Source organism: Hordeum vulgare, chromosome 5H (genome assembly GCF_904849725.1).
Source record: "Hordeum vulgare subsp. vulgare chromosome 5H, MorexV3_pseudomolecules_assembly, whole genome shotgun sequence".
Classification (NCBI taxonomy): domain Eukaryota; kingdom Viridiplantae; phylum Streptophyta; class Magnoliopsida; order Poales; family Poaceae; genus Hordeum; species Hordeum vulgare.
In genome coordinates, this window is record NC_058522.1 from 262,290,079 (window position 1) to 262,305,285 (window position 15,207).

A 15,207-nucleotide genomic window follows, 5' to 3' on the forward strand; every position below is an offset into this window, starting at 1 on the left:
TAAATGCATCTTCATAGGATATCCAAAATAGTTGGGTACATCTCGTATCTCAGATCCAGAAGCAAAGTGTTTGTTTCTAGAAATGGGTCCTTTCTCGAGGAAAAGTTTCTCCCGAAAGAATTGAGTGGGACGGTAGTGGAACTTGATGAGGTTATTGAACCATCACTTCAACCAATGTGTAGTTGGGCGCAGGAAGTTGTTCCTGTGGCGCCTACACCAATTGAAGTGGAAACTGATGATAGTGATCATTAAGCTTCGGATCAAGTTACTACAATCCTCGTAGGTCGAAAAGGTCGCGTACTCCTAGAGAGTGGTACGGTAACCCTATCTTGGAGGTCATGTTGTTGAACAACAATGAACCTACGAGCTATGGAGGAGCGATGGTGGGCCAGGATTTCGACAAATGGCTGGAGGCCATGAAATCCGAGAGAGGATCCGTGTATAAAACAAAGTGTAGATTTTGGAAGAACTACTTAATGGTCGTAAGACTATTAAGTATATATGGATCTTTAAAAGGAAGACAGACGATGATGGTGAAAAGTCACTATTAAGAAAAGCTCGACTTATCGCAAAGATGTTTTTGACAAGTTCAAAGAGCTGACTATGATGAGATTTTCTCACTCGTAGCGATGCTAAAAGTCTGTTGGAATTATGTTAGCAGTTGCTGCATTATTTATGAAATATTGCACATGGGATGTCAAAACATTGTTTCCTCGACGGTTTCCTTGAGGAAAGGTTGTATGTGATACAACCAGAAGGTTTTGTCGATCATAAGGTTGCTAACAAGTATGCAAGCTCCAACGATCCTTCTATGGACTGGTGCAAGCATCTCGGAGTTGGAATATACGCTTTGATGAGATGATCAAAGCTTTCGGGTTTATACAAGGTTTTATGAGAAACTTGTATTTCCAAAGAAGTGAGTGGGAGCACTATAGAATTTATGTTCAATATATGTGGTTGACATATTGTTGATCGGAAGTAATGTAGAATTTCTAGAAAGCATAAAGGGTTGTTTGAAAGGAGTTTTTCAAAGGAAACCTGGATAGAGCTACTTGAACATTGAGCATCAAGATCTATAGAGATAGATCAAAACGCTAAATAGAACTTTCAATGAAATGCATGCCTTGACAAGTTTTGAAGGAGTTCAAAATATATCAGCAAAGAAGGAGTTCTTGGCTGTGTTGTAAGGTGTGAATTTGAGTAAGACTCAAAGCCCGACCACGGCAGAAGAAAGAGAAAGGGTGAAGGTCGTCCCCTATGCCTTAGCCATAGGCTCTAAAGTATGCCAAGTTGTGTACCGCACCTGATGTGTGCCTTGCCATGAGTCTGTCAAGGTGTACAAATAGTGATCCAGGATTGAGTCACAGAACAACGGTCAAAGTTATCCTTAGTAACTATTGGACTAAGGAATTTTTCTCGATTATGGAGGTGATTAAAGAGTTCGTCGTAAAGGGTTACGTCCATGCAAGCTTTGACACTAATTCAAATAACTCTGAGTAGTAAACCGGATTCATATAGTAGAGCAATCATTTGGAATATTTCCAAATAGCACGTAGTAGCAGCATCTATAGGATGAAATAAAGATTTGTAAAGCACACACGGATCTGAAAGGTTCAGAACATTTGACTAAAACCTCTCTCACAAGCAAGACATGATCAAACCCTAGAATTGTATGGTTGTTGGATTCGTTAAAATCACATAGTGATGTGAACTATATTATTGACTCTAGTGCAAGTGGGAGACTGTTGGAAATATGCCTTAGAGGCAATAATAAATTAGTTATTATTATATTTCTATGTTCATGATAATCTTTTATTATCCATGCTATAATCGTATTGATTGGAAACTCAAATACATGTGTGGATACATAGACAAAACACTGTCCCTAGTAAGCCCCTAGTTGACTAGCTCATTGATCAAAGATGGTCAAGGTTTCCTGACCATAGACAACTGTTGTCACATGATAATGGGATCACATCATTGGGAGAATGATGTGATGGACAAGACCCAAACTATAAACATAGCATATGACCGTGTCAGTTTATTGTTACTGTTTTCTGCATGTCAATGTATCTGTTCCTATGACCATGAGATCATGCAACTCCCAGAGACCGAAGGAATAACTTGTGGGTTATTAAACATCGCAACGTAACTGGGTGACTATAAAGATGCTCTACAGGTATCTCCAAAGGTGTCTGTTGGGTTGGCATGGATCAAGACTAGGATTTGTCACTCCGTGTGACGGAGAGGTATCTCGGGGCCCATTCGGTAATACAACATCACAATAAGCCTTGCAAGAAATGTGACTAAGAAATTAGTCACGGGATCTTGTATTACGGAATGAGTAAATAGACTTGTTGGTAACAAGATTGAACTAGGTATAGAGATACCGACGATCGAATCTCGGGCAAGTAACATACCGAAGGACAAAGGGAATAGCATACGGGATTATATGAATCCTTGACATAGAGGTTCAACCGATATTGATCTTCGTAGAATATGTAGGAGCCAATATGGACATCCAGGTACCGATGTTGTTTACTGACCGGGGAGTGTCTCAGGTCATGTCTGCATAGTTCTCGAACCCGCATGGTCTGCACACTTAAGGTTCGGTAACGTTTTGGTATAATTGAGTTATATGTGTTGGCATGGATCAAGACTGGGATTTGTCACTCTGTGTGACGGAGAGGTATCTCGGGGCCCACTTGGTAATAGAACATCACAATAAGCCTTGCAAGCAATGTGACTAAGAAGTTAGTCACAAGATCTTGTATTACGGAACGAGTATAGAGATATCTCGGAGCCCACTCGGTAATAAAACATCACACTTTCCGGTAACGAGATTGAACTAGGTATAGAGATACCGACGATCGAATCTCGGGCAAGTATCATACCGAAGGACAAAGGGAACAGCATACGGAATTATATGAATCCTTGACATAGAGGTTCAACCGATACAGATCTTCGAAGAATATGTAGGAGCCAATATGGACATCCAGGTCCCGCTGTTGGTTATTGACTGGGGAGTGTCTCAAGTCATGTCTGCATAGTTCTCCAACCCGCAGGGTCTGCACACTTAAGGTTCGGTGATGTGTCGCTATAGTTGAGTTATATGTGTTGGTGACTGAAGTTTTGTTCGGAATCCCGGATGAGATCTTGGACGTCACGAGGAGTCTTGGAATGGTCCACAAACGAAGATTGATATATAGGAAGTTGTTGTTTGGATTCCGGAAGATTTTCGCGCATTGTCGGCAGTATACCGGGAGTGACGAATGTGTTCCGGGGGCCCACTGGGTGGGCGCACCACGCCCCAAGGGGTCCACATGGGTTTATTGGATGCATAATAAGGTATAATGGGATGACAAAGTCATCCAAGGAAAGACCATGAGAAAAAAGTGGAATATCCAAAAGAGGTGGGAAAATAAGGAAGGAGTCCTAATCCAAGTTGGATTGGAGGAGGACTCCTCCCTTCCCCACTTCGGCCGACCCAAGGAGGCCTTCCTTGGCACGCTAAGGCTGCCGCTCCCCTCGTCCTATATATACTAGAGGTTTAGGGCTTTTGAGACACAACTTTTCCACATGTTTCCCTCTCCTCTAGATCGTAGTTCTTCCTCTAGATCGGTTTTATGCAGAGCTCGGGCGGAGCCCTGCAGGAATAGATCATCACCATCGCCGGCGCGTCGGCACGCTGCTGGCGAACTCATCTACTCCCCCCCCTCTTGCTGCATCAAGAAGGCGGAGATCGTCATCGAGTTGTACGTGTGTGGAACGCGGATGTGCCGTCCGTTCGACACTTGATCGGGACGGATCATCGGACGGATCGCGAGACGGTTCGTGGGACGGCTCGTGGGACGGATCATGAAGACGTACCACTACATCAACCGCGTTTATTAACGCTTCCGCTTAGTGATCTACAAGGGTATGTGTATCCGATCTCTCTCTCGTAGATGAACATCACCATGATAGGTCTTCGTGTGCGTAGGAAATTTTTTGTTTCCCATGCAACGTTCCCCAACACACACCCTCTGCAGGGAAGGGTTCGACGAGCCTCTGGCCACCCTAGAGGGTGGCTTTGCCAGCTCGCAGCGGAGCTCGCCGTGGTGTTGGAGGACGCTGTCATCCAGGTGAACAAGGTCTTGGACAGTGAGTGTCGCGACCTCTTTTCTGAGGCCGCGACACGCATCTTCAGGCACCTTCATCTTCATGAGCCAGAGTTTGACTTCAACTCCCTGATCCTGTTGGTCCCTACTGAGGCCCTTGACAGCGCTGCAGAGGTAGTGAAGGGCCCATGGAGGTGTTGGTGAAGAGGTTCGCCCGCGTCGCAGTTCCCCATGTCCGGATGCCGCTGAAGCCAACGGCGGGGAAGACGATGCTAGTGGCGCCAATGACAAGCCCCTGAAGATGGAGCGACCGGCGGTGGTGGTTCCTCCTGATCTCTTCCCCCTGTTTTTCCCTACAATGGACATCGTGCCTTGTGGAGGCGTCAAACTCTTTTGCGTATTCAAGAACTTGTTTAGGCTTGTAATAACTAGATGACTGCTTGAATGTTTTCTTCGCCACGTTTCTTTCATGTTTGTTGTGTTACTCTGCATCGGCAGGGCCCGGACCGCGCATACCTCAGCCGCCATTGAACCGACCGGATTCCAGGACGGCCCAAGACGTGAGGGGCTACGGGTCCAGTTAGGCTCCTGAGTCGCGATGCTCAGGAGTCCCTCTTTACGTGCGAGCAGCCCTCATGAGGGAAACGCGACGAGGATTTTGAAACTTTAGAACACCTTCAACACTCTGCATCGGCAGGGCCCGCCCCGTGTGCACCTCTGTCGCCATTGGACCAACCGGATACCAGGATGGCCCAAAGGGGGAAGGGGCTACGAGCATAGTTAGGCCCCTGAGTCGTGATGCTCAGGAGTCCCCCTTTACGTACGAGCTACTTTGATGTCCCTCCTAAGAAACTGACAATTTGAGACTCCCGAACTCCTTCAGCACTCTACGTCGGCAAGGCCCGCCCCGCGCGTACCTCCGCCGCCATTGGACCGCCTGGGCGACCCAAGAGGGAAGGGGCTACGGGCACAGTTCAGGCTCCTGAGTTGCAATGCTTAGGAGTCCCCCTTGACGTATGAGTGACTCCAGCATTCTCCCGGAGGGATTTTAAGTGGCTTGTTGAGCGCACTAGGCTCTGCGTCGGCAGAGCCTGCCCCGCGCGTAACTCCACCGTACTTGAACCGATCGGAGTCTAGGACTGCCCTAGGGGAAGGGGCTACGGACGTAGTTAGACCCATGAGTCGCGATGCTCAGGGGTCCCCCTTGACGGACAAGCGGCTCCGTACCTCCAGTTGTCTATCCCCCGCACTGGGCGTGGGCATAGTCGTAGCTGCACTGGGTTGACTTCCTGGCCAGCTGTGAGCGTAGTCATTGATGGATTGTGTTGATTTCCTTGCCGGCTGCGGGTATAGTTATTGGCGGACTGAGTTGATTTCCTTGCCAGCTGCGGGCATAGTCATTTGTGGACTGAGTTGATTTCCTCCGTCTTCTCCACAGCGCGGAGCGTAGGGCTGCCACTAGGCATGGGAGGGACCCCTCCATGTCCTTGGGGGGGGGCAGGCGTATACAGCCGCAACACGTTATTACATGAGTGTCGCGGTCTTCTCCCCAGCGCGGAGCATAGGGATGCCACTAGGCGTGGGAGGGACCCCTCCGCGTCCTCGGGGGGCCCCGGGCGTATACAGCTGCAGCTCGTTATTACGTGAGAGTGTCACGGGGGGTGTATGTGGGAGGTCGCGAGGACGCTTTGGCCTCACGAGTGTCCCTACCCCCGAGGCATTAGGTGCCAGATTCCTTTTGGGTCATTGGTAAACCCTGTTGAATTCTTCTTCTTCTTCGGGCATGAGGTTGCGTGTCTGCTGACTCTAGAGTCCTGCAAGGATAAGCTTCGGCCGAAGCCCCCAAACGGGGGGCTGACCGCCCAAATATGCAAGCAAGGTAGAACGTTAGGGTTCAAAGTGTGTGCGACAGAAACAACTGAAGGATGCGTAAATGAAAGTGGCGGCTGGGGAGTGCCCTGAACTCCTGGAGGGTACATGGCCCTGTGGGCGCCCTCAGACAGAGTGAGCCAAAAAGTTACGTGCTTGCAGCCAACAAAAAGTCACCTGGCGCCCATGCCGCTGAAGGGCCGAGGGCACCGTCGTCGCCCGATCTCCTGCTTCCATGATCGCGACCCTCACAGGTTCGTCGTCTCTCGAGGCTCGGTACCTACGCTTGGCTCGAGCATCTCCTCCTCTTCCTCACCACGCCCCAGCAGGCAAAGCCTGAGCATGGCCTGTTAGACCCGCCGGTAGGTAGCAGCCGCGTTCCCTGGCCCGAAGGGCATGAGGATGCTGGCGCCGGGGCACACCCACCGATGGTCAGTTCACGTGGCCCAGAAGGGGCCTTGAGCCGCGACTTTGTCGATTGTGAGCGCGTTGATGCAGATGCGGGGCCAATCAACCGGGCCAACGACGGCGACTGTGATTGGTGATGCAGGGCAGTCCCCGTGTCGCACGGCCTGGGCCTCTCGAAGTTCTTGGATTGCTCTGACAACGGACTCATGGGAGCTGGGCAGACGCGCACCAGAGTGCATCCTCGAGTTATGCTCGAGCACCACCCTCGCCTCACTGGTCAGTTTGGAAACCTCCCCGGTGGGATCCCCCAGGCTTGACCCAAGGGTGGCGCCGAGCGCGCCTTCCTATGCGATGGGAGGCATGACCCCATCCCTGGGCACGGAGCCCGAAGTCCCAGGGCGCTCCGTGGGGAGGAGCCGCTTCTTCTTCTTGTGTCGCGAGGTGGCTCCTATTCTTCGTCGTCCGAGTGTTCCCCCACCGCGGCGCGGTTGGCGCGCTCGAGTGTACAGATGGCATCCTTCTCGTCGCAGGCGATGGTGATGACGCCGCCGCTCCCTGGCATCTTGAGGACGTTGTAGCCATGGTGGTGCACTACCATTAACTTGGCGAGAGCTGGGTACCCAAGGATCGCGTTGTACAGCAGGTGGATGTGCGCGGCGTCGAAGACGATGATCTCGGTGTGGTAGTTCTTCCACTCGCCGAAGGTGACTGGCAGTCGCCCCTGCCCGACAAGCACGGTGGACCCTCCCGTGACTCGTGAGAACGGCTTGGTCGGCATGAGATGTTTGTACGGTAGTTGGAGTGTCTCGAAGGTCTCGACCAAGAGGACGTTGAGCCCTGCTCCACTGTCGATAAGGGTCTTGGTGACGAGGACGTTGCTGATGGTCGGGGTGCACATCATGGGGAGCTTGCTGACCATGAACGAGCACCTGAGCTGATCACTTGGTTCGACGGTGATGGTGGTCTGGGACCAATTGAGGGTGAGCATCGCTTCAGGCTTCGGGAGAGTGGCATGCACCTCCTGGGCGAACTGCTTGAAGGCGTGGTTCGAGGCCGAGGTCTGGGCGCCGCCTAGGATGGAGGCCACCGCCCTGACCTCCTGGAAGCCCCCAAACCCATCATTCTGCATGTCTTCATCCCTCCTTCTAGGTGGAGGAGGCAGCCCAGCCTCACGAGGGCGAACCTCACGAGGCTGACCGCGTTGTTGCCCCTCATGAAGGTGGTCGCGCCAGCGGTCCTCCTGAGGCTGGCTGCGCCAACGGTCTTCATGAGGTTGTTTGTGCCACCCTGACGCGGCTCCCGGTCATCCCTGCGGCCTCCACTGCGACCACCACCGCACGCTGGGCCTCTGTCTCCCCGTCCGGGGCGCCTACTAAAGTGCTCGGCACGGACCAGTCGGAGCTCGTGGCACTCGGAGGTATCATGGCCGCTGGTGCTGTGGAAGATGCACGTTGTCCCCCTCCTGACGGGCGCTCACCCCTCGGTCGTGCTTCGCCTCAGGCTCGGCTGCGAGCACCGCCGAAGCCTTCCGCTTACTCTCCATGACCTTGATCTTCTTCTCTTCTGGTTCCGCCGCCTGAGGCCCGAGGAGCGACAAGCGACCTTCTTCAGCCTTGGCACACTTGTTTGCAAGGTTGAACATCTCCGGTGCAATGCTCATTTCATCACTCATGGGGAGCTCCTCCTTCATCTTGAGGTCGGTGACTCCGTCGGAGAAGGCTAAGATGACAGCCTCGTCCGACGCCTTGGGGATCTTGAGGTGCATGGCCATGAAGCGTTGTATGAACTTGTGCAGGGTCTCCCCTCCTGTTGCTTGATGCGTTGTAGGTCGTTCACGGTGGGAGCACGGTCGCGGATGCCCTGGAAGTTGGCGATGAAGCGTTCACGTAGATAATCCCAGGAGGTGATGGACGCCCTTGGGAGACTGAGGAGCCAAGAGAGCGCGTCGCTCTTGAGCGCCATGGGGAACCAACATGACATGACCTTGTCGCCCCCTCGTGTCGCCCTGATACTCAACGTGTAGAGTTGTAGGAACTTGGCCGGGTCCAGGGTGCTGTCGTAGCATGGGGGTAGATCGGGCTTGAACTTGCAGGGCCACTCAGTTGGGTAGAGCTCAGGGGCGATGGCGAGGCACCCCACCGGCCTGACAGGTGCAGCGCACATGAGGGCGACCTAGTCATGTTTCTCCAATGGGTCTGTTTCGAGCGGGGCATGATCGTGGCGCAGGACTTGCAGCACCGGGAGCACGCGCGCATCGGCGCGTGGCTGAGCAACCAAAGACATCTTGCTTCATCTCCTGGCCTTGCTCTGGGTTCGCGAGGCCGGTCGCGGGGACGCGCTTCCTGCCTGGGCTCGGGGCGCCCGCCACGCCACGGAGGTGGGGGTGGCACGTCTTGCTCCTCGTCATTCGCCAGGGGCGGTTAGGGTCGAAACGAGTAGGAGAACGCCGCGGAATCACCGGCAGCGGCAACGAGCTCCTCGATGCGCTGGAGCAACCTGTTGTGGCGGTCAGGGGTGGGCCGGTAACGGATCAGCTCGGTGTCCATGGCAAGCACGCGCCGGCCATGCGGCATCTCCGATCGGGCGCGCAAGGCCGACCCGGAAGCCCGGACGAGCGATGGAGTGGCGGTGCAGCCGTCGGGCTGCTCGGTAGCCGGCTGGGAGGAACCTTGCTGTTCTTGAGTGTCGGGGCCCGTGGCGGCATACACCATGGGCGATGGTCAGCGGCGTGCGCCGGCGGATGGGCGCCGTCTGAGCAACGCGGGTGGCGCGTCGCTCGGCGCGAGCCCAGCGAGCGTCATCCATAGGAGCGGCGAAGCTTGGTGAAGGCGGAGCTTGGAGGAAACATTGACACGCCCCCTACCTGGCGCGCCAAATTTCAGATTTCAGGCTCCGCAAAACCCTAAAGATTCGAACTCAGGGGCGTGTATGAAGATCTCTTGCGGGCTCGCCTCACCTAACTCGCTACTCGCAGGGGATGGTAGAGAACTCACTCGCTGGTGAGGGGGACACAGAACACGGCAATTTATCCAGGTTCGGGCCGCTGGGAAGCTTAATACCCTACTCCTACTTTGGTGGATTTCCTCTCGTGGAGGTTGATGGATGAACTAGTACAGTGTTCGAGGGCCTCCGGAGGCTGGGTGGCCTTTGTGTGGTGCATGTGGGGGAATGAATGGATCGGATCCCCCTATTAAGTAACCTACTCTCTATATATATAGTGGCAGCCCCGGTCCTCTTTCCTTATCGTTTCAGCGGGAAGGGATCCCACAATGGCGAAATTTTAAGGGGGGCACGGGAACATGGTCCCCTGCCCAAAAGTAGTCTTTGCCCGCAAAGTGGCTGCCAGCGCTGCAGGGACGGGTCCAGGGATGACGTCTGTCCTGCTGGTGGGCAACGATGGCCTTGTTGCACCAGAAAGGAAACCTTTGGAAGATGCCTTGCGAACCCTGGTTCGTCCTAGCCCCCCTTTGCACTAAAGGGGAAACTGCTCCGTCCTACTCTCCGCTGCTCGCGTGTCCTTCCTCCGCGTCATCCTTGACTCCTGAGGCTGGGTCTTGCATCCAAACCGCCGCCGCTCCGAAGGGGTCCTGAGGAGGCCCCGTGCGGGTCTTGGTGCTGCTCCTCCTCACGAGGCTCGGTCCCTCGCGAGGGCCTGGCCATGAGTGGTGCCGTGCCTGGTTGTGTTTGGTCGATGAACTAGGCCAACCCTGTGTCGGGGGGATAACCCCGGGGTAGGCTCAGCGAGCCTGCTCCTTTACCTTCAGCCAAGAAGGAATAACAAGAACAATTCTACAAGGCCCAAGTCCCCTGGTCGTCTAGGAAGCACCTGCCGGCTGGGGGCGAGGCGGCAAACTCTTTGGCCGGCCAGAAAGCACCTGTCGGCTAGAGGCGAGACGGCTACTTCTCCCTAGCCGCCTAGGTCAAGCCAGTCGGCTAGGGGCGAGGCGGTCGTACCCAGGCCGGCTAGTCAAGCAGGCTAGCCAGCTCGGGATCTCAAGTCACATCAGACCGTAGGTCATGATGAGACCCTACGGTTAAAGGTGGCTACGCGTCAACAAAGGTACTGGATCGGGGTGCATGGCAGGTACCAGCGTCGGCGGCCACGCTGCTGACCTCCTCCGGCTCTGATCCATCACCCTGCACAGTGTCCGCCCGTCAAACTCCCACTCCATTACTGCACTCGGCGTGGGAACAGTGGAGACAGCCGTACTATTTGCCCATGATGAATCTCGCTAGACGACACCAGACGTACCACACGTGTCCTGCGTCAACCTTACGCGAGAGCCTTATTGGCTAGCCGTCGGGTCCCATAGCCAAACGGGACCTCGCAGCCGGCGGGCCCCTCCAGCGACAAGACAAGACCCCCGTGGGCCCCCTGGCCAGCCGGCAAGGCTGCTAGCCGGGTCCCACACTTGTACCTTTTATCAATATTGTAGGTCCGTGGGTTCGTCTATAAAACCCCCCGGCCCCCTCCATGCAGAGGGTCGGTCAACTCAGCACACACACCAACCACATAGGAGAGGCAGACACGAGCCGGCAGCTCCTTCTTCCTCCTCCGTAATACAGCTCCAAGAGCACTTTGTAGTCCCATTCATACATCATACACACCGGCAGGATTAGGGGTGTTATCTCTATGGAGAGCCTTGAACCTGGGTACATCATGCGTCCCATGCTTGTACCAACCTCGTTCCCAGCGCCCTCGGGTGCCACTTCGGTTCCCGCCATATTTAGCCTACCCATGGCTTATGTTGTGAGTAAACAACGACATTTGGCGCCCACCGTGGGGCCGTCCGCGGCATCGGCTGGATTCACACGTTGGGCGGGGCCCCGTGCTTACACTGTCGGATGCATCGCGTCCGGACCGATCTGCATGCCCGTGGAGCCTGCCTTTGATGAGGCTTCACCGATAATGATCGACATCCCTGTCCGTCTTGCGGATTCGGACGGGGAGTCTGATGATGAGTCGCTTCCTAGCATCGTCGTCGCTGCTATGGAGAACCTCAGCTTTATCTTTAGCGATCTGCGCCTCAACGATGGTCCTCGCTACTTTGGCGAGGACTTCGATGTCGAGGTGTTATGCGCCAGCTTCAGTAGGCTCTCTATCACTGAGACACCTACATTTGACGTGTACCCCGGCAACGTACTCGTCTTCGACGGTCCTCCGTCGTCTTCGGGGTTCTTCACCCCGTATCATGTCGTCGCCGTCTCCAACATCGTGGAGGTGATGGTCATCGGCGCTGGCACCAGCACGGCTCATGGCAAGGCGTCAGCAGACGCTGGTGAGCCTGCTGCTGTCACCGCTGACACTCTTCAGGCCGCGCTTACCGCTTGAGGAGGCTCGCGGGCAGACCTTGGAGGAGGGCATTACCATCGCCTCGGCTAAACGTCGTATGGAGGCCACACAGCGCGAGTATAACTCCGCCTACGGCCTCACTCCGGTCTCTGAGGCCCCTAGCCGGCTCGGCTCGGTCTGCGGCCACGGCCGGATCATCGCCGAGATTCTAGGCGGCAAGCAGCCCATCTACGAGACCCGTGCGACCAACTTATGGGCGGCCCAGGCAGCCATGGCAGAAATGCCAAGCTTGGAGGGCAAGGAGCGTGCCTTCTAGGAGAACCGGGTCAAGGATCTCCTTGATGCCGCCAACGAGTAGAAGACACGGCTTGACCCCGGTCAAGTTCAATCGGAGCCTCCGGGACCCAACCCCGGAGTGCGCCGTAACCCCAGCGGTGATCAACAAGCCGAAGGATCTTCCTCGCATAGCACTTCCGGCCGGAAGGGCGAGGGCAGCCACGACAGGCGTTCTCAGCGCCATAGCGAGCATACTTAAGCCGGCGTCGCGGAGATGATGAGAGTGCCTCAGTATATGAGGTTCCACGCCTGGGGAGGACCCATGCTACCGGCTTACAAGGCGCCCATCCGATCGTGGTGCGGATTGGCACCCGCGTCCCCCAGGGCGACCACGACGCCCGCAGGCGTCTCAACGCCCTAGGCAATCAGCTCTTCTGGAGGTGGACAGTCCCATCGGTCCGAAGTGCTTCGGCCCCCGGATCCGAGGGGAGCCGCTTCCTCGAGGCTTCACTCTGCCTCGGGACACTCCCAAGTACAACGGCACCGACAAGCCAGAAGACTGACTGATCGACTAAACCACCACCGTTGGCATTGCCAGGGGAAACAAGCACGTAGCCGTTCGCTACGTGCCACTCATGCTGGTCGGCTCGGCTCGGACATGGCTTAACAGCCTTCCAGCGGGCAGCATCAACTCATGGGTTGATTTCGAGGAGGCGTTCGTCTGCAACTTCACCGGCACCTACAAGCGCCCTGGCCGGCCTCGCGAGCTGGCCATGTGCGTCCAGAGGCCCGACGAACCCCTTTGCGACTATGTCACACGCTGGATGGAGCTTTGCATCTCCTGCGAGGGAGTGCATGAGGTACAAGCCATCCAGTACTTCATCGACGGCTGATGAGACGGCACACTCCTCAAGCACAAGCTCATGTGCTCTGAGCCCACCTCTCTGGCGGTGCTCATGGCCAAGGCGGACAAGTACGCCACGGGCGACTCCGCAATGCGGGTCAACGTGACCGCCTCGGACAAGGCCGTCCCCACGCCGACTACTCCCAAGCCGGCTGTGGACAATCGAGGCGGCCAGAACAACAACAAGCGCAAGGCGGATCAACTCGATTCGCGCTCCAACAACAAGCTGGTAGCCAACATGGAGGGAGAGGTGCTGGCTACTCAGGCCGGCTCTCAACAGAGGCGGACCAACAAAAGCAACTGGAAGCCCAAGCAAACCTTCGAGCAGATGCTTGGCGCGCCCTGCAAGATGCATTATGGGGCACAACCCTCTACCCACACCCTTCGTCAGTGCAACTTTGCACGACGATTGTCGCAAGGGGAGGGCCTGCCAGCTGCCCTAGGTGCACCTGTGGCGCCTCATGCTCCGGCTGCCGGTCCAGCTCTGGCTCCACCACCGCCGCCTCGCGACGACGGCCGTCTCCACGACAACTACCCCCATCAAGACGGAGCATTCGTCGTCTTCACCAGCGAAGGCAATGACAAGCACAGCCAGCGCTGGTGTGAGGTGAATGCCACGGTCCCCCCGGTTCCCCAATACATGCATTGGGGTCTGAAAAGCCCATCACATGGAGCCGGGTCGACCATCCTGCGGTGATGCCCAACCCGGGCACATACGCGCTCGTCCTTGACCCTACCTTCGCCTCCCACAGGCTCACCTGCCGGTTCTCCCGGGTGTTGGTTGACGGCGGCGGCAGCATCAACATCTCTACCTCGACACCCTCCTCAAGCTCGGGCTCAAGGAGAAGGTCGTCTTGCCGACCAACATTGTCTTCCACGGCATCGTGCCGGGACAGTCCTGCTCGCCGATCGGCAAGATCCAGCTGGACGTCCTTTTCGGTGACAAGGCTCACTTCCGCCGTGAGTCCATATGGTTCGAGGTGGAGGATCTCAGCAGCCCGTATCACGCGCTGCTGGGCAGACCGGCTCTAGCCAAATTCATGGCTATCCCCCACTACTCCTACCTAAAGATGAAGATGCCGGGTCCAAAGGGCATCATCACCATTGCTGGCGATTACAAGAAGTCGCTCGAGTGTGCACAGGACAGCAGTCGCCTGGCCAACGCCATGGTGATTGTTGAGGAGAAAAAGAAGATTGAGCGGCTCGTGGCTCAGGCTACCGAGCAGCCGTCGATCCCTACTCCTCCATCCCAGTCGACCGGCGAAGGCTCCTTCAAGCCGGCTAAAGAAACCAAGCAAGTGCCACTCGACCCTGCGAACCCCAAGCAATGCGTCACCATCGGGGCTGGCCTCAGCCCCAAATAGGAAGGCGAGCTCGTCGACTTCCTCCGTGAGAACCGGGACATCTTTGCATGGTCCCCCAAAGACATGCCTAGTGTTCCGAGGAAGTACGCCGAGCACAAACTTCATGTCCGACCGGATGCAAAGCTGGTGAAACAACCTTTGCGCCGCTTCGCCGAGGGGAAGCGGCGCACAATCGGAGAAGAGATTGCCCGGCTCCTTGCAGCCGGCTTCATCATGGAGGTTTTCCACCCGAACTGGTTAACCAATCCAGTCCTGGTGCTGAAGAAGAACAACACCTGGCGAATGTGTATCGACTACACAAGCCTGAATAAGGCATGCCCGAAAGACCCTTTCGCCTTGCCCCGGATAGATCAAGTGATCGACTCCACAACCGGCTGCGAACTGATGTCGTATCTGGATGCTTATTCAGGCTACCATCAAATCAAGCTGGATCCAGCTGATCGCCTGAAGACGTCCTTCATCACGCCCTTCAGGGCCTACTGCTACACCACCATGACGTCCAGACTGAAGAACGCTGGTGCGACATTCCAACGCTGCACGCAGGAGTGCTTACTGCCATAGATTAGCAGAAACATCCACGTCTATGTGAATGACATCATCGCCAATACCAAGCGGCACTTAAGCCTCCTCGACGACTTGCGGGAGACGTTCGCCAATCTGTGCGAATACAAGATCCGGCTCAACCCGGAGAAGTGCGTCTTTGGGGTTCCAGGCGGCAAGCTCTTGGGGTTCTTCGTGTCCGCTCGCGGCATCGAAGCAAACCCCGAGAAAATCGGCACCATCGACCGGATGGTGAAGCCGACTCGAATCCTAGACATCCAAAAGCTCGCCGGCTGCGTGGCGTCCCTTAGCCGGTTCGTCAGCCGGCTTGGCGAGAAGGCCCTTCCACTCTATCATCTCATGAAGAAGACAACGAAGTTTGAGTGGAACGACCAAGCGGACGAAGCCTTCCACGACCTCAAGCGGGTCATCTCAAGCCTGCCAATCTTGGCA